The sequence below is a fragment of the Papaver somniferum genome, unplaced genomic scaffold (assembly GCF_003573695.1).
Source record: "Papaver somniferum cultivar HN1 unplaced genomic scaffold, ASM357369v1 unplaced-scaffold_35, whole genome shotgun sequence".
Taxonomy (NCBI): domain Eukaryota; kingdom Viridiplantae; phylum Streptophyta; class Magnoliopsida; order Ranunculales; family Papaveraceae; genus Papaver; species Papaver somniferum.
This window is the reverse complement of record NW_020645971.1, coordinates 6,173,083-6,192,954: the sequence shown is the minus strand read 5'-3', so window position 1 is coordinate 6,192,954 and position 19,872 is coordinate 6,173,083.

Sequence of the window (19,872 nt, the reverse complement as noted above, 5' to 3'; positions counted from 1 at the left end):
TAAAATTATATGTTATAAATAGCTAGTTGCGATGTTGTTAGAGAAAATGAGTTATATGCGACGAAGACAAATATGTTATAAGCAAATATTTCCCATGAAACACTTTTAATACAATGAGTTATATACATCTCTATAATACCGGTTATTTTTATGCGACAAAGACAAATTCAACATGGAAAAAAGAGTACTCACTTCGTATCCAGAAAAGAGTACATTAATTTTAATAAGTAAATGTGGTTACTAATTATAATTGACCGGTTTGGATTTTTTTAGTTTATTTTTTGTTTTTTTTGTGTGTGGAAGTGTACAGTAAAGCTCGGCAGAATGAGGGTTGTTCTTGACTAGGTGGTGTGGTGGAGCCGCTTGTGACTTGTGAGTTGCACAACTTGCAACCCAAAACTTTGGTGTTTTCTGTTTTGAAGTGGATCATGTAGGGTTGATTTGATGCCATGCGATTCAACATTGCATTTCATATAAGGGACTGGTCTTAGTCTGTGGTACACAACTTGGCGTCTATTTTCGATCAACATTACAATTCATCGTCAACTTAAAAGTGGGTGAACAAACACTAAACATTCTATTCATATCCAAAAAGAATTTGAGTGGATTAGGGAGGAACCTTATCTTCACTAGATTTCTAAAGGACTTTCTTCCTGCATGGAGAATTATTCGATTCTGTGGTACCAAATTCTATTTTACGATGGCATTAGTGAACTCAACCCTTTAAATCTACTAATTAAATTGTATAGTCTTAAGGACAACTGCAATGATGCGATCAAAATCAAAGACCAAATACCAAAAAAAAGATCGAATTTTAGGTTTAGTCCGTGGCAACAAGCAACGGTACCCGACTAAAATTTGGTCGAGCGTAACTCAAATATCCGTCCCACATAACTTTCATCAGGGGAACACTATATGTTCGTCCCTCTTTTTTTTATAAAACATTTTTTCATGGGACGAACATTATATGTCCGCCCAATTCTTTTTAAAAAAATTTTGAAAACAACTTTTCAAGGGGCGGGCTCTAGTATGTCCGCCCCATTTTCTCTATTTTTAAAAAAAAAAAACAATTTTCAAAGAGCGGACATATAATGTCCGCCTCATTTTTTTTTCTTTTTTTAATTCAAAAACTTTCGTCAGGCGCATTTTATACTTACGCCCCACTCCCGACGAACTTTTAATCTCCGCTCGACCAAATTTGGTTTTGGTCTTGGTCCCAGACCAAATATAGTCTGAAATTTGGGTTTTGGTCCAGATTTTAGTCTTTAGTCCGTACCACTGTGTCTCGTTCCTCGACCAAATAAATGGGTTTGATCGCCCACTGTGGATGCTCTAACAAATCAAGAAAATATTTGTTGGGCCGTCTTATAGTTTTGGAGTGCCCTAGACGAACTTGAATTTTGGAGTCTTTTTATGTGATAGTTAGTCAAAAATATAAGCAATTTTTTAGTTTTGGAGATAAGTTTGCATACTCCTAAAAACGATAGTTTAGATTTAGCTTGGCGGCTAAAGGCCGTCGATCTTTTTTTACAGTTCTTTAGATTAGATTTCGGGTCGTATACTTCCAATTTGGCATAAAACATCCAAAATCGATAACTAGAAGATAATAAGTGTTGCTTTTAGTTGTTAGAGCAAGTCTTATGGTGGAAGAGTTCCATCTTCCATGCCACCTCAGCATTTGAAATTGTGGTTGGAAGTGCAAGTGTAGTGGTGGAATAGTGAAAACGCTATTCTTAATAGCACAAAAAAAAACGCTATTAAGAATAGCACTCAGTGCTATTAAGAATAGCGTTTTTTTCTCAACCGTTAGATTTCAACAACTCATTTTAAATCTACGGATAAAAAAGAAACGTTATTCTTAATAGCACTGAGTGCTACTAAGAATAGCGTTTTTTTGTGCTATTCTTAATAGCGTTTCTTGTCTTCTACTGCGCTATTCTGATTAGCGTTTCCATGGATTCCACGGACCCTTCCACCAATTCATGGAACCCTGCTTGGATTTTTTGTGGAAGACCCCAACTTGGAAGCCACTAGACTTGACATTCCATGATTTTTCTACACTTGGAATGAGTTGGATTACACCATAAGACTCGCTCTTACAGAATTATTGTAACAATTATAACTGTTACAACTCTCTGTTATATTTGTAGATGTAACAAAATCATTTAGCAACACTTATGACTGTTAGTAATTCACTTGTAAACAAATTTTTTTTGGAGCCCCCAACAATTTGGGGCCCTAGGCGACCCGCCTAGCTCGCCTGCGCCCTAAGACGGCCCTGAATATTTGTTCTTCTCACCCCAAGAATTGGGTTCACGGTACCATTTTGGTTCCATATATGATGCCGTGATGGTATCTTACTGTAATTTATCCCCACTAATGTCTCACTCAATTATGTTGATATCGTTGGTATAGCTCCGTATGATGATGTATTAAACACATTTCACTAACCTTCCCTGTGGTTTTCTCTTTATATCATGAACTCATGATAGAACTTCTTTTACATAATTTTTGATTTGACGGAAAATCCCAGTGCATACCCGAAAGAGTGAAGACACCAAATGTGATTTAGAGAAACAATATACGAATTCCATGAATGTGATTGAGGTGAGATGAGCTTCACATATTTGAAGCATGCAGGAAAAGTCCAGATATAAAGATTGTCCCGGAATCCCAACTCCCAAGTCAAATGCATGCGCCGTGTAAAACATAAACCGAAAATGAGTCATTTGTCCAAATCCCATAAAGTGTGGGAATAGTGGACTTGTAAATCAGCCGTGTTAGACCTACCTAAATTTGCACCACAAAATCTCTCGAGAGAGAATCGTACAACAGAGACTCCATGATTCTAGCATTTGGATAATAAAAGTATAAAGTGGGCCCTACCGCGTGAGTCTACCGGTGTAAAATTCGGGATTTTTGTTTCAGTCGAGTTAGAGTTATTGCTTGTAAATATAGGTCTCGGTGAAAAAGACACAATAAAATTTAGTTATATATATCCTTTACTTTAAACTTTATTCTTTATCATTTTTTTTTCTCTCATATTTATTTTCTCTCCAATTTAAAATTAATCGTGAAAAATGTCTTATCAATTTGTATGTAATTTAGGCATGTAACATGTTGATGTCGTTTGGGTGTCAATTCAGAATTTGTATGTAAGTTCAATTAAACGACATCAACATGTTACATACCACTCAGAAATTCACGCCTAAATTCAAAGAATGTACTGATTAGACTAGAATTCAACTAAACTAGAAAGTAGAATCAACTAAATTCAAAACATCAAAACATCCTATGAGAATAGCAAAATTTTCATCGAAAAAAATTATGATTGCACCAAAGTTATGTGAAATTAATGGAATTACTTGGTAAATAATATTACCGATTTCCATAAACAAAGAGGTCGTGATCACTTTGATCACAAGAAGAAGAAGCAGATGAATCGTAATCCTACTTTAGGGTTTAAAAGGAATTACTTTTCATCTTCATTGGCAGCACTTTCAAATGGTTGTTCTCTGTCTAATGTTTCTGCTATTAAACCAAATGATTTGAATTCACCACTAACCAAATGGTTTGAAATTCCTACTTTTAATCGACATTGTAACGAATCCTAGATTACTTTTTCTATATCTTTCATTGAAATCCAAGAGTAATTTTTTAATTTGTAGATCAAAACTAAAATTTGAATCCATTATTGTTTGTTACTCAATTAGTATTTGAATCATACAGAAGTTTTTTGTCGGGAGCAAAACGATGATTCGAAGAAGATCTATGACAAAAGAAAAAAAAAACGGAGAAGAACTCGTACTCTTGTTAAGATGAAGATAAAGGGAACAAGGGCATATAGGTAACCTAATATTACATGTGATATTTTTAATTTGGGCAGAATGCCCAAAAAGGATACTAGGATCATAGAATTTGAATTCTTGGATATTACACATGTACTTATATTTTACTTGTCTTCTATACCTAGAAATTCAAATCTAAGGGTTAATTAACCTGACTTGATTGGGGTATACCCAAATTAATTGGGATATACCTAATAAGACAAAAGCTAGGTCATTTTGAAGTAAAAGAAGCCACCCCTTAACTTTGCATTTTCTAAATGGAAAAATTGTCTCTGCAATGATTAACTCTAATTTAATTGAAATGATTAGATTAGTTAAATTAGTTAGATTAGTTAAATTAGTTAGATTAGTTAGTTGATTTACATGAGTGGATTTGGAAATAATTGAGAGCAGGAAAGAGTATGAAGTAGTAGGGGAGGTTTTGGGGGGTGGGGGGTGGGGGTGGGGAAGTTAGGGTTTTTGAGAAATTTGTGATATGAGTGAGATGAATTATTCAAATCCTGATTTTGAAGTGGGGGAGTCTTCTAACTTTCCTCCTACAAATGAGTACTTGAATGATGATCTACCAGATCATGATCAACTAGATTATATGCATGATCCTCACTTTTATTTTCCTCAAACTCAAGATGGGTATGGAAGTGATGAATGTCTTGAGCCAAACGTAGAATCCAATGACCAAGAAGAAGAGAATGGAGCTGCAAGTAATCAGGTAGACAACTTACGTGGTGAAGATTCTGATTTTTCCATGCAAATAATCGACTTTGTTTCTTTTTTTTCACTTTTGTTGTCCAGTGTCGGCAAGGTCGACGATTGTCGATCATGCCGACTGTAAAAGTCGGCGTGGTATATATTACCCAGTGCTCTGACTTTTCATGAGCTGTATTTTAGTCGGCAAGGTCGAAAATATGAACCCTGCCGACTACAAGTTTTTTTCCAACACAGAAGTCGTGATTTGAAACATGTTTTAAGCCGGCATTGTAGTAGTACGTAGACCCTGCTGACTATAGTCTAGTCGGCACTATTTTATTTTCCGACCCAGATGGTTGTTATTTAGCCGGCGTTGTTTTATATATAGACCTTGCCGACTACAAGATTTTTTGCAGCACAGGAAACGAATTTGAAACATGCTTAAGTCGGCATTGTTCTGGGTACGTCGACCCTGCTAACTATTGTTTGGTCGGCACTCTTTTATTCTTCGACCAAACCGCGGTTCTTTAGCCCGCGTTATTTTATATATATACCCTACCGACTTTTGTAGTACATATCAACTAAGTTGTGTTGTTTTGTAGATTGCATTGGTACCGATGACGGATCAGCCTCAAGCTCACAATGTTAGGGGTCCTGATACTTCCGCACATTATGTTAATGATTTGGAATGGAAGGAAAAAAAACGACGCGGTAAATTGGATTGTTGAGAAAGCAAAAACACTCAACAAAGAGGTACACGGTTTGAAATGGTATGCGAATGTAGTGGGTCGTCGGATGCAAGTCACAAGAGAAAGGGTTATGTGTATGATAAGAAGACGACTAGGGTGTACAAGACGAAGTCAAAGAAGTGTGGATGCCCATTCAAGATTATTTTCTGGACAAACAAAGAAACCGATAACATGTGGAGAATGAATAGAGTTGAAGTTGGTTGGCATAACCATAAAGATCCGAAAATTCTTGTTGGGCACTGCCAAGTTGCCAAGTTGAAACCGCACGAGTTCGAACAAGTAAGAACAAGTTGGGGAATTAAACCAAGCAAGCTCCTTAGTAAGTTCAAGAGGGACGACCCGCATAACCTTTCTTCATTGTCTACAATTTATGCGGCCAATGAAACCATCAAAATTATTGAATGGGATGGAAGAAAGAAAGGTAATAGAAGAATCACAATGGTTGGCACGCAAATACAACTACGCGGTGAAACACCATGAGTCATCGGAGGGGAAGGTGGATCGTATTTTTCTTGCGCATCCCGATATATTCAATTGGCGCGGTGCTTTTACCAAGTTTTGTTCATGGATTGTACTTATAAGACGAATAAGTACAACATGGCTTTGTTGAACATTGTTGAAAAAACCTCGGATAAGCAATCGTTCACGGTGGCATGGTGTTTTATGGATCGTGAGAAGGATGATATCTATATTTGGGAATTGGAAACTTTGAAGCTTCTCTACCACGAAGACGAGACTCCCGGGGTTATAGTGACCGACAATGAGCAAGCAATAATGAACGCCATGAGGATAGTTTTTCCCAATGCACAAAACTTTCTTTTCACTTGGCATATCCAATGCAATCTTAGAAAGAATTGTAGGAATCATATCCAAAAGCCAAAGGCAAAGAAAGGCACTAAACGTGAAAAGGAGGAAGATGGGCGTCTTAATAAACTAACTAAAGAGGAGAGAGAGGAAGAGAATAAGAAAGAAGATTAAGAATGGAAAGAAGGTGAGATCAAGTTTGGGTTATTCATGAAAGTGTGGGATAAGTTGGTTTGGTCGATGAGTGTGGCAAGATATGAGATCAACTTGAAGGAGTTTGAGGATGATTGGGGGACTAATTACCCCAAAGTAGTGGAATATTGCAAGAGACAATGGTTGAGGCTACATAAAGAGAGGTTTGTGTATGCTTTTACTTACGACTATAAACATTTCAAACTTGAATCCAAAAGTATGGTAGAGCAAGCTCATGGTAGACTAAAAGGTCTACTTTTCACGAGTCAAAATGGGATTGTGACGGTGCAACATGCTATCCATGAGTACACTAATAATGATATCAACAAGATAAAAAAGCAATTCCAAGAAAGTAGCTACCGTAAGTTGAAGGAGTTTAAGGAGGATAACTGGTTGCTTGTTGGTATACATTGCAACGTCTCGCATTGAGAAATACGTTTTATGATGAAACATCTCAAGTTGTATCAAAAGTATGACAATTCGGACACTCCTTGTAAGTGTAGGATAATGAAGGCTATCATACTTCCATGTCGTCATATGCTTGGTAGGTATAAAACTCCCATTCCGATTGAAGATATCGATCCTTATTGGAAGCAACTATCTTTCAAACCGGCTCCAAGAGAAGATCCCGGTGAAGAGTTTGGTGACATGGAACTTGGGAGAATAATCCTCGATAAGCACCCCAAGTTGAATAGGTTGGCCAAACAAACTATGAATCACAAGTTGATGCCGATTGTTTACCCTTTTATGGAAGAACTTGAAGAACCGGTGAAACAAGATCCTTGTGGTAGACCACCTACCACAAAGTCAAGGGCGGAAGAAAGGGAACAAATTAAAGAGTATTTGAGTACAAAATGCGATCCATCCGGACATGAGTATACCGAGGCGCAATACAAAGAGGAGCCGGCTAAAAAGAAAAGAGGTCGTCCGAGGAAAGAAACAACTACACCAACGGTTTCAAACTTGAATCCAAATAGCACTCCACCTCTTGAGAGTCAAGCAAATGTTGTAAAGAAAATGGGTCAGTCGAGCAAAGAAAAAACTACACCAACCGTTTCAAACTTGAATCCAAATGAAACTCCACTTCTTGAGAGTCAAGCAATCGTTGTAAAGAAAAGGGGTGGGCCGAGCAAAGAAAAAACTACACCAACCGTTTCAAACTTGAATCCAAATGAAACTCCACTTCTTGAGAGTCAAGAAAGTCAAGGAGATATTTTGAAGAAAAGAGGTCGTCTGAGGAAGGTAGTAAAACCGGTATTGGAAGAGTATCGCGTACAACTCCCTCAAATTATTCGAGAGTTCGTTATTGGTACCGACGACGTCGCAAAGGATGGAAATTGTGGGTTTCACGTTGCCTCCCAACAATTGGGACACCTAAGTGTAGCAATTAAGAAGAATCTCACCCAATGTCAATACATAAGAAAGAAGATGGCCGCCCGACTAGAAAAAGACAAGGAGTTTTATATCTCAATGATGCTAGAAGGTTCCATGGAGGAGATAGAAGCGAATTTTAAAGAGTTGCTTACTAGTGTTAAAGGCCCGGAGGGAAATCCACCGATCAAATGGGAGCATTGGTTGAGAATGCCGGAGTGTGGCCATATAGTCGCGGATACGTGGTCATGCGTGGTACATTTTTTTAGTAAAGGACTAAGTGTAGCATTTTTTTAGTATACCTAAAAATTCAAATCTAAGGGTTAATTAACCTGGCTTGATTGGGGTATACCCAAATTTTTTAGAGCATTGCTCGTTCGAACTCGCATGTGTTGCTATTACAAGCATGTTTGTCAATGTTAGTGATCAAAACTGTAAGTCTTGATTTCTAGTCTATTATAGCTAAGTCTTTGACTAGGATAGAAAGTGTAGTCGAGCTCAAGAACTCCATGGCAATCATCATACAAAACGAAGGACTACTCAAGAAACTGGTGGATCTTCATCGACTAAAAGGTATGTTGAGACTTGAACTTATCTATCACTCAAAATTCTATCTACTCTATCTCCTATTTTGAGAAAAAAGTCGTTTTGCTATATAGACTTTGATTATACACATTTACTATTTCGAGTCGAGTTTATCTAGCCTATCTATTTCTTGAAATATGTGTTGGTAAGCTTTTGGTTTGGCCAAGTTCATCTTTACCTAGTGACGACAGTCATGACACGTTTCAATCACCTTGAAAATTGCTTACTTTGACGAAATGTCCTCTAAGAATGTTTCAATGGTTGAAATGAGAGTTTAGATTAAATAACCAATGATGGATATAAGCATTATGTAGCAACACATATATGTATAAGTCCTTTTTCCTTGAACCGAAGTTTGCGAACTTTGTTGATCAAGAGAACTGGAACAAGAGCTGTGAACTCAGTCCGCGAACTGGCAGAAGTTCTCGACCCGAGAAAATCTGCTGGAGTTTGAGAACTCCTTCCGGGAACTTAAGTCCGCGAACTAAGTCTGCGAACTTAAGCTGGTTATATCTAAAGACGATTGTTTGTGAACTTATTTATATTAATTAAGGAATGCTAAATGCAAATCGTGGCTATATAGTTCATAAACTGATTCGAGTGAATCAAATCGTTTTTGCTTCGATTGTTTCTTGTGTAGTTACATAAGATTTCCTTGCAATTGAACAACTCTCTAACTAGTTCATTTGAGTCATTTGAACTAGTTATGGTGAATAAAAACATGGTTGATATGAAAGTGCTCATATGGCTAACCATTTGGTTAACTATTGTTGAACCAACAAATGTTCATGTTTGGGTACGGTTACATAAACCCAAAATAGTACATTTCATTTGTGTGTAACAAGCTAAGTTTTCGATCCAACGGTTGAAAGATATTAGGTTGAATCTAATCAGGTTTTCATCTAACGGTGAATATTGAATGCTCTGTTACCAAGCTTACATTGATTGCAAACCCTGATTTGAAAGACTATATAAGGGAGAACTCTGGCAACTGGGAAACCTAATCCCCACACCTCATGTGTGATACTAGTTGTATTAGCTAGAGTCGATTCTCCTTTAACCTTTGGTTTTCTTCTTAAAAGCCAAGTTAACGACTTAAAGACTTCATTGGGATTGTGAAGCCAGACCGATACTACTTTCTCGTAGTTGTGCGATCTGATATTGATGATTCTATCATTTTGAGTATGATCTTAACGATTGGCTTGAAATCTTTATCTCCGATAGGCAAGATAGAAAAGTAGTCACAAACATCTTCGTCTCATCGTTTGTGATTCCACAATATCTTCTTTCGTCGCGTCGATTAAGATTATTGTGAGGTGATTGATAATAGTTGTTCTTCGGGAATATAAGTCCGAGATATCAATTGGTTCCTGTTCACCTTGATTTATCAAAAGACGAAACAAAACTTGTAGGTTTATCTGTGGGAGACAGATTTATCTATTCTGTAGACTTTTCTGTGTGATACATATTTGTTTATTAAAGTCTTCGACTTTTGGTCGTAGCAACTCTTAGTTGTGGGTGAGATCAGCTAAGGGAATCAAGTGTGTAGTATCCTGCTGGGATCAGAGACGTAAGGAGCGCAACTGTACCTTGAATCAGTGTGAGATTGATTGGGGTTCAACTACAGTCCAGACGGAAGTTAGTTGATAGTAGGCTAGTGTTTGTAGCGGCTTAATACAGTGTGTGTTCAATCTGGACTAGGTCCCGGGGTTTTTCTGCGTTTGCGGTTTCCTCCTTAACAAAATTTTGATGTCTGTGTTATTTCTTTTCCGCATTATATTTTTCTATATAATTGAAATATCACAGGTTGTGCGTTAAGATCAATCAATTAAAATATCCAACCTTTGGTTGTTGATTTACATTGATTGACACTTGAACATTGGTTTTTGGTACCGTTCAAGTTATTTCACATAATAATCAGGCTCACAGATTTCTATATGTTCGATTTACTGATTACATTATGAAATAGAGATATTATAAATCTTTGATATACTTTATTAAGATTGAGTCTAGTTGATTCTCTTGAAAGTATATTGGAGTTAGTCCATACAGATTGCTAATCAAAATATTGGGTGAGGTTGTTGTACCCCCGCTTTTTCAAAATTAATTGGGGTATACCTAATTAGACAAAAGCTAGGTCATTTTGAAGTAAAATAAGCCACCCCTTAACCTTGTATTTTCTAAATGGAAAAATTGCCCCTGCAATAATTAACACTAATTTAATTGAAATGATTGGATTACTTAAGTTAGTTAGATTAGTTAGTTGATTTATATGAGTGGATTTGGAAATAATTGAGAGAAGGAAAGAGTATGAAGTAGTGGAGGAGGTTTGTTTGTTTTTTTTCTTAGGGGAGGGGGGGGGAGTTAGGGTTTTTGAGAAATTTGTGATATGAGTGAGATGAGTGATTCAAATCCTGATTTTGAAGTGGGGGAGTCTTCTAACTTTCCTCCTACAGGTGAGTACTTGTATGATGATCTACCAGATCATGATCAAATGGATTGTATGCATGATCCTCACTTTTATTTTCCTCAAATTCAAGATGGGTATGGAAGCGATGAATGTCTTGAGCCAAACGTAGAATCCAATGACCAAGAAGAAGAGAATGAAGCTGCAAGTAATCAGGTAGACAACTTACGTGGTGAAGATTGTGATTTTTCCATGCAAATTATCGATTTTGCTTTTTTTTCCCTTCACTTTTGCTTCCCAGTGCCGGCAAGGTCGACGATTGTCGATCATGCCGACTGTAAAAGTCGGCGTGGTATATATTACCCAATGCTCCGACTTTTCATGAGCAGTATTTTAGTCGGCAAGGTCGAAAATATGAACCCTGCCGACTACAAGTTTTTTTTGCAACAAAGAAGTCTTGATTTGAAACATGTTTAATCCGGCATTGTAGTGGTACGTAGACCCTGCCGACTATAGTCTGGTCGGCACTGTTTTATTTTCCGACCAAGCCGGCTGTTATTTAGCCGACGTTGCTTTATATACAGACCTTGCCGACTACAAGATTTTTTGCAGCACAGGAAACGAATTTGTGACATGCTTAAGTCGGTATTGTTCTGGGTACGTCGACCCTGCCGACTGTTGTTTGGTCGGCACTCTTTTATTCTTCGACCAAGCCGGCGGTTCTTTAGACGACGTTGTTTTATATATAAACTCTGCCGACTTTTGTAGTACATATCAATTAACTTGTGTTCGTACCCAAAATAAATTCTAGGCACAAAACACGATGATTTGATGATGATTGCGAAATTAGGGTTATGAAACGAATTGAAGAAAAATAAAGAGACACAAGAATTTAATGTGGTTCGGCGATGGATGCCTACGTCCATGGATAAATCCCCGTAGGGAGAAATATTGTATTAATATGAGGATTGCAATAATTAGGTTAGCAAACCTAGAATTCCATATCCTTGAGTTGGATTTTTAGGCTCTATTTATAGTAAAAAAACCCCTAATCTAGTTCCATAATAACCCTAGATTAGTAGTTATCCAAAATAACCATCTGGATTTGTACTTATTCTCCTTGAAGATCCATGTATATCTTGAAAGATTCTTGTATATCTTCACATGATTTGAGTTTATGTTGAAAGATCCTTGTATATCTTCACAAGATTTACATCTATCTTGGAAGATTCTTATTTATCTCCCAAGATTTGTGTCTATCTCAAAATGACTTCAAAAATAAGTCTTTTGGGCTTCCATAATAAGCTAGACCGGGCTTCCACAATAAGCCATGTGGGTTTCCTCAATAAACCCATGTGTTGGTTTCCTCAATAAGCCATGTTGGTTTCCTCAATAAACCACTGGGTTACCTTGATAACCCAGCCGGGCTTCTTTAATAAGCCATTTTTTGTTTCCTTAATAAACCACTGGGTTACCTTGATAACCTAGTCAGGCTTCTTTAATAAGCCATTTTTGTTTTCCTTAATAAACCACTTGGTTACCTTGATAACCCAGTCGGGCTTCTTTAATAAGCCATTTTTTGTTTCCTTAATAAACCATTAGGTTACCTTGATAACCCAATCGGGCTTCTTTAATAAGCCATTTTCGGTTTCCTTAATAAACCAATGGGTTACCTTGATAACTCAGTCGGGCTTCTTTAATAAGCCATGTGGGTTTCCTCAATAAACCCACATTATACCCATATTAAATAGCTTGTGTGGTTCGCACGTACACTATTTTAATAGGGTACAAACATCTCCCCCTCTTAATTCTCAACTTCTTGAAGAATTAAGAAGAGTATAATCCCGACTGTCCGTCGCAGCGTGCCTACGTCATCTTGCCGCGAATTTAGTGTTGCTAACTTTTTGGAGTGCCCCCGGATTTTTGTCAACATTTCTAAGTATAACAATTATACTTTAAAATTTCCATGCACCCTCATACTGCAGGTACCTAGCACACTGGAAACACGTTCAAAGTACCAATAATGTACTAAAATATTACTTATATAAATTTACGCACGTACCGGGATGTGAGGCTTGACGTATAGATGTTATCTCCGTTAGCACTTTCTTGTTTTGACCTGGAGTTAGTGACCAGCCACTTTGCTGTTTCTCTTTCATAGAATAGCATTCTATTTATCTGTTTTCCATTTGTTCGAATACAGGTACCACCAGTAGCTAACCAGGCACGTTAATTGCCCAGCTACTTCGGTCTTGCTTTGGCACATTTTGCTCCATCTCTTTGGTAAGATATTGCCATAACTCACTCGAATGCAGGCTGCTCTCATAACTTGTTAAGCACAGTGATTGCCTACATGCTCTCCTACTGCGTAGAATTTGTTGACTCAAACCTCTTGTGCCTGCGAATAACGAATGTACGACAATCTCCAGTGTACAGGTTGACCGGCTATAGCTTTTTGTCATATAATTCCTTTTGCTTCCTCTTTGATTGAAACATTTTACTCTTATTGTTGAAGGACTTATGTCAAAACACTTCGTCTTTGTTTTTCTCTTTTCTAGAAAAAACATTGCAAATATTTCCTTGACAAGCAAAACACTTCGTTTTTGTTTTTCTCTTTAATAGGAAACAATGCAAGTATTTCTTTAATAAATACATGCGAAGGTGCCCTAAATTGTAACTATAAACTCGATTTATAATGTAACAATCGGTGAGGACTTACCTCCCCGGGAGTTCGTTCCTTCAACCTTAGCCGCCCCCATTACTTGCCATGATACTGAAAAGGATGTCTTCTATTGTTCGACTTCTTTAAACAATTTGCTTTTGATTGCATGCTTGGGGTCACTTTAGTCGCCCTCAATATCTGTAAAAATATTCTCAAATAGAAAAGATGCCCCCATGTGAAGCAGGCACTAGATTTATTATATCCATTCCTCACTTGCTAGATGGATCTGGGCTTATGATCAAGTATCTTTTCCGTTTCCATCTTATTTCTGGTTCCATCGTGATTTTTCCTTTTGGAATCACCCTCCTTTTGAAAAAGAAGAAAAATATGAGATCGATTCCTCCCTCCTGAACATATTTTTCTTCTTTTTCTTGAACTACCAAGGCATTATCCTGACTGGATCTGAATGCTAACATGGCAGTCAATGAGTGGACTGATGCAGCTGACATGGCGGGCACGTGCTTACATGGTGAGCAAGTGCCGATGCGTCGTAATCTGATAAGCTGAAACTCTCTGAACCAGTTCGATGCATCGAAATCTTGATGTGTTGCTGGACAGCCTACGGATCAGATCTTCTTAATCTGACGTATCGGATTCGCTGGATCTGAAGCTGTATGGGAGACTGAACAGATCGTACGGATATGATCTGGTAAATCTGACAGATCCAGATCGTTGGATTTGAAGCTGTACACGAGGTTGTACCTAATGTTGGATGAAGATTAGGCTGTCGCAACGATTTCTGCAACATATCTGTTACAATATTTCTGGATTTCGCAACCCTTCTGCTACTGCTTTAGCAACAGCTGGTTCAACTGTTTTGCAACGGTGTTGCTTCTTCTGCAACGGTTACGGAAGAACCCTATTATTTTTTCTTTTTTGCTGCTGATTTTTGCATGGAATTCGTGCATATTTCTTCCGCGCTTTTCTCAATGGTAAAACACGATTGTTTTCATGAGTCCCCTTAGTCGGCGCCAATGTTCGTACCCAAAATAAATTCTAGACACAAAACACGATGATTTGATGATGATTGCGAAATTAGGGTTATGAAACGAATTGAAGAAAAATAAAGAGAAACAAGAATTTAACGTGGTTCGGCGATTGATGCCTACGTCCACGGATTAATCCCCGGCCGTAGGGAGAAATATTGTATTAATATGAGGATTACAATAATTAGGTTAGCAAACCTAGAATTCCATTTCCTTGAGTTGGATTTTTAGCCTTTATTTATAGGCAAAAAACCATAATCTAGTTCCATAATAACCCTATATTTGTAGTTATCCAAAATAACCACCTGGATTTGTACTTATCCTCCTTGAAGATCCATGTATATCTTAAAAGATTCTTGTATATCTTCACATGATTTGAGTTTATCTTGAAAGATCCTTGTATATCTTCACAAGATTTGTATCTATCTTGGAAGATTCTTATCTATCTCCCAATATTTGTGTCTATCTCAAAATGGATTCAAAAGTAAGTCTTTTGGGATTCCATAATAAGCTAGACTGGGCTTCCACAATAAGCCATGTGGGTTTCTTCAATAAACCCATGTGTTGGTTTCCTCAATAAACCAATTGGGTTTCCTCAATAAGACATGTTGGTTTCTGATGAGTGCTAAAAAGTGCATATTTCTATATATTTTTCTTGGCATTTAACTCATCTTTTGTGCATTAATTCTACATTTTATCCCATATTCTGTATTTTCTTTGTTTTCAAGAATAAATATTTTTATTAATTAATTTTTCATTTTTAGGTAATAAATAAAGTTTGGATGAATAGCGGAGCGGAAAAGAGCAGAAAAGCGGTGAAAAGCCGGGAGTAATTACACAAGGAAGCCGCGAAGAATGTTGTGCACAAGACCAAAAGGCTAGAAGTGGGCTTGGCATACCCAAGGCCTAAAACCCTCACCCAAATCCATTTAATATATCCATACCCGTTTCCCTTTCTAGCCGTCAGATTGGATCATCTCAGCATCTTACGGTCGCAGCATCGCCAGTCATCAAAGTCTGAAGCTCCTGTCTAACACTACAGCACCTAACTCCATCTTGAGCCGTCAGCTTCGTTGTACTTCAGCATCCAACGGTCGCTCCTCGCTCCCTTCCATCTCGCCGTTAGATCGATCTATCATTTCCGCATCACACGGCTCAGCTTCGCGAAACATCAAGATTTGATGAGCCCGCTCAACACCCAAACAACCAAATACCTATACCCGCAAAACAAACGCACCCTTCTTCCCAAAACCATCGACTCCATCTTCTCCATTCCTCTACAGCGACCATCACCACCACCATGTCCGCCACCAACTCCGCTCAACCACCTCCATCACTGTACCCCATCAATCAGCCACCCCTGCCATCACTAAAGGACACCACCATGATACCCTCTAGCTCCTTTTCTCTCAACCCTTTTATCTTTTCAAAAACAGTGAACCTAGAAACTAGGTTTGAGAGAAACAGAGTTAGTGAAATCAAACCACCAATTACGGAAGAGGAGAAGCAATAGAAGAATGGGTCGAGACCATTGATTGATTTCAGAGATTAGGTAAAGGTCAATTTTAGATTTTTTAGTAAACCCTAATTTTACTGTTTGGGGATTTTTTGGGGAAAAAGCTTGCATGTATAAATTGAAGACATGGGTGTTGATTTTGGGCATGCCCGGAGTAGCCGGTGCACCAAGTTGTAGTAGTTTATTTTCAGTATTGTGTTCATCATGTTATAATTTAATAACTAGGGTTTTGATGAAACCCATAATCATATGTTAAGATAATTCATGTTCATGTTGTTGTTCTTGTTGTGCTTCATTGCTTTAGGAATGATAGTTAGCTAATGGATCAAATTAGCATGTGATCAATTGTACTGTAAGAAGACAGTTGATACTAGGGGTGAGTTAGTGAAGTTGGTTGATGAGTCATCCATTTTAGACCTCTCTAGAAGAAGAAATGTGCTTAATTGATAAAGGAATGACAGTTATCTAATTGAACCAAATGAGCCTGTGATAGGTTGTACTGTAAGAAGACAGCTTATACTAGGGGTGAGTTAGGGAGACTAACTGATAGATCATTCAGTGTAGTTTTGTCTGGAAAGGAACAAGAACATAATTTGAATAGGTATTGCCTTAGCTTAGGATTATTGGGTGGATTCAAATGCCCTAGTGCTTTTAGTCACTAGAAAGATTTAGAAAACAACACCAGCTCTCTCCAAGTCCCTGTGGACAAACCACTATTTACATTCTATCTTCATCAAGACCCTGTATACTTGTAGGTAAAATATAGGTTGTAGTTTTTAGGTCTCATTCCTTGAGCTACCAAGTTTTTGGCGCCGCTTCCGGGGACTCGGTAGCGGTGCCATTGTTGTTTTCATTACTTTTCTGATTTTTAGCTTAGTCTTGTGTATTTTCACTTGAATTTTGTTTACTGTTAGATTCTGTAGCTTGTTTACTGTTTAGAACTTGTGTTTCAGTTTAGAACTCTTAACTTGTTTACTATTCTGTAACTTAGTAGCATCTTAATTTTTTTTGGTTCCATCTTTGCATCCTTAGTACATCCTGTTGCATCTTCACTGCAATTACTGTTTCATTACAACTGCATTCTTGCATTCTTTCATTTACTGTCATCTAACCTCACAGAATTCTTAACTTGCACCATCTAGCCTTTATGGATGCATCATTAGCTTTAGCTTGCATCTAGTTTTGTCCTGCATATTCAGTTATCAACTCATCTTGCAGCTCATTGATTCTGTCCTGTAACTTTCTTATTTGTCATCTGAAGCTTGTGCCATCTGCATTGCATCTTACATCATCTTGGCATACTTGTCATCTTATATTCTTGCATATCTTCTTGCGCTGCATCCATTTGCATAAGCATCACTGTGTAACTGCATCCTAGTCTCACTTGCTTCTGTGCATTTAGTGTAAGCATTTAGCTGGTCTTGCATACTTAGTTCTTGCATACTTAAGTTCTTGCATACTGTTTTGCATTACCAACTCATCTTAGCTTGTTCATCTTCATTTCTTTTCTGAGCTAGTCCTTTGCTAGTTCCTACTGTTTTGCATATTGTTCTCACCAGCTGCTGCTGAGCGTTGTGTAGCCCTGCTGCTGCTTGTTGCTGTTGTACTGCTGCCTGCTAGGCTGCCCTGGTGCAGTTGGAGTGAACCTGGTGCAGCTAGCCATTCTTGCTGGTGCTGCCTTTTCCAAGCTGCCTGGTGCTGTTGGGTTGACCCAACTGGGCTTCTGTTGTAAAGCCAAAGGAAAGCCAAAGCCCAACTGGGCCTCTTCAACAAAAGTTTAGGAAGATCCAAAGCCCAACTGGGCTTGTGCAACAAAAAAAATAGGGACCAAAGCCTAACTGGGCTTCCCTCCAAAATGGTAAGCCTAAACCCAAACCCAAATTTTTTGGGCTTGTAATTTTTTGTGGGTTTGTATTGTTATTCTCTTTTGGGCTTGTAATTTCAATTATCTTTTTGGGCATGTAATAATTATTTTAATTTTAATTTTATTTCTTTCTTTATTTGGGATTGTAATATTTTTAGTTTTATTTTCTTTTTTTTGTGGGTTTGTAATAATTAGTTTTATTTTTATTTCTTTCTTTATTTGGGCTTGTAATTTAGTTGTTTGTTAGGCTTGTACTTTCTTAATAGTGGGCTTGCTCTAAACTTAACTTTTTGGATTTTGGGCTTGCCTCTTTTGTGAACCAAACTTAACTAAATTTTGGGCTAAAAAAAAAAATTGCTCCTTATTTCAAAAACCAAAATTTTTCTCCCTCTTTAAAAACCAAAATTTTCTTTTCAAAACCCTTTCAAACCAAATTTTCAAAACCCATTAAAACCAAATTCTTTGAAAAAATGGGCGAGTGTGTGAATAAACTCCGTAGTCTCCATGAATACATGTACCCTAACATAATAAGTCAGTTATCATGTATCGTCTTACCCCAGACTGATGGCCCATTTGAACTAAACGCAAGCATGATACAAATACTTCCTATATTTCGAGGGTTCGATTCTGATAATCCCTATAACCATGTAAGAGAGTTTGAACAAATTGTCCGGCTTTACAACCTGACCATATATCCGAAGACTCTTTGAAATTGCGCTTGTTTACATTTTCTTTAAAGGAAAGGGCTAAAACATGGTTTTACAATCTGAGACCGCAGTCAATCACCACTTGGGACCAACTCACAAATCAATTTGTCGGAAAGTTCTTTCCACATCATAGGACCATCTCTATTCGTCGAAGTATTAATTGTTTTGTCCAGTTAGATGGAGAAACACTTTTTCATTATTTTGAACGATTTAATGATTTGTTGTTTGAGTGTCCTCATCATGGCCTCGAGAAGTGGAGACTGGTCGCCATTCTTTATGAGGGACTAGACTTTAAGTCTCGAGCCTTGGTTGAATCTATGTGTAATGGTGAATTCATTGATAAAACTGTAGACGATGCATGGTTATTTCTAGCTGAAGTTGCAGAGAAAACCCATCAGTGGGAAACTAGGACCATGCCACATGATATGGGTAATCACCATGAGTCAGATGTTGATTTTCCCAATGAGCTTAATTCTGGATATAGTGTTTCATACCCTATTGCTGAAAATGTCAATCCATATTCACCTATTTTAGAGGCAGATGTATGGACGAAAAACACTAATGGTTTTGACAAAGTAGGATTTTCATGTATTTGTGATGATGATGATTATGATGATGTTATATTAGAAGAACATGTCTATGCTGAAAATGTTATGGAACCTTTGGGTTCAAATACATTAGGCTTTTCTGCCCCGACCTTCATGAATGATGTTTCTTCTAGTATTCCATATACATGTGATGATGCTACTGATTTAGATATTGTGCAGTTATCCTGTGAAGAGCATGACTTAGGTAATGTTGAATCTTCTGTTGACACTAATGATCCTATGCATGAAAATATAGTTGATGTGTCTGATTCCATACCTAAGCCACAATATATTGCTTCTTTTGATGTTAATTTGGATATTTCGGATAACCATGATTCTGAATTTGGACTTGTGAAATTGTGTTGTGATGATGAGCATGCTACACAACTTGATTATGATTTAGAAAATGCTGATGTGACTGATAATATTGGTACTTTTGATCTCATGCATGTGAGAAACTTAGATGTCACCTTCTTGCCTAAGTCACAGATTGAGATTATTCCACCCAACCTAGATTTGGTTTGTAACAAAAAATTTAAACCAACTTTTCTGAAGATTCCCAACCTAGGATTGGAACTGTGTTCCTCTCAAGTCCTCTTGGACTATTTTGCATCTAAATACAATACTTTTAAGGATCCACAGTTGGAATATGCATGTTTGTCCATCCCAAACAAAGTCCATTTTGAGTTAGACCTTGTGAATCCTGCACCCCTAAAATGGAAAGATTTTGTGCTTAAAAGTAAACCTGCTGAAAATTACAGGTTTGGGGGTGATTCATCCGGTTTTTCACTCTCGCTCTCATTTCAGTCCAATTTTAGTGTTTTGAAACTGTCTATGTTTCAACACT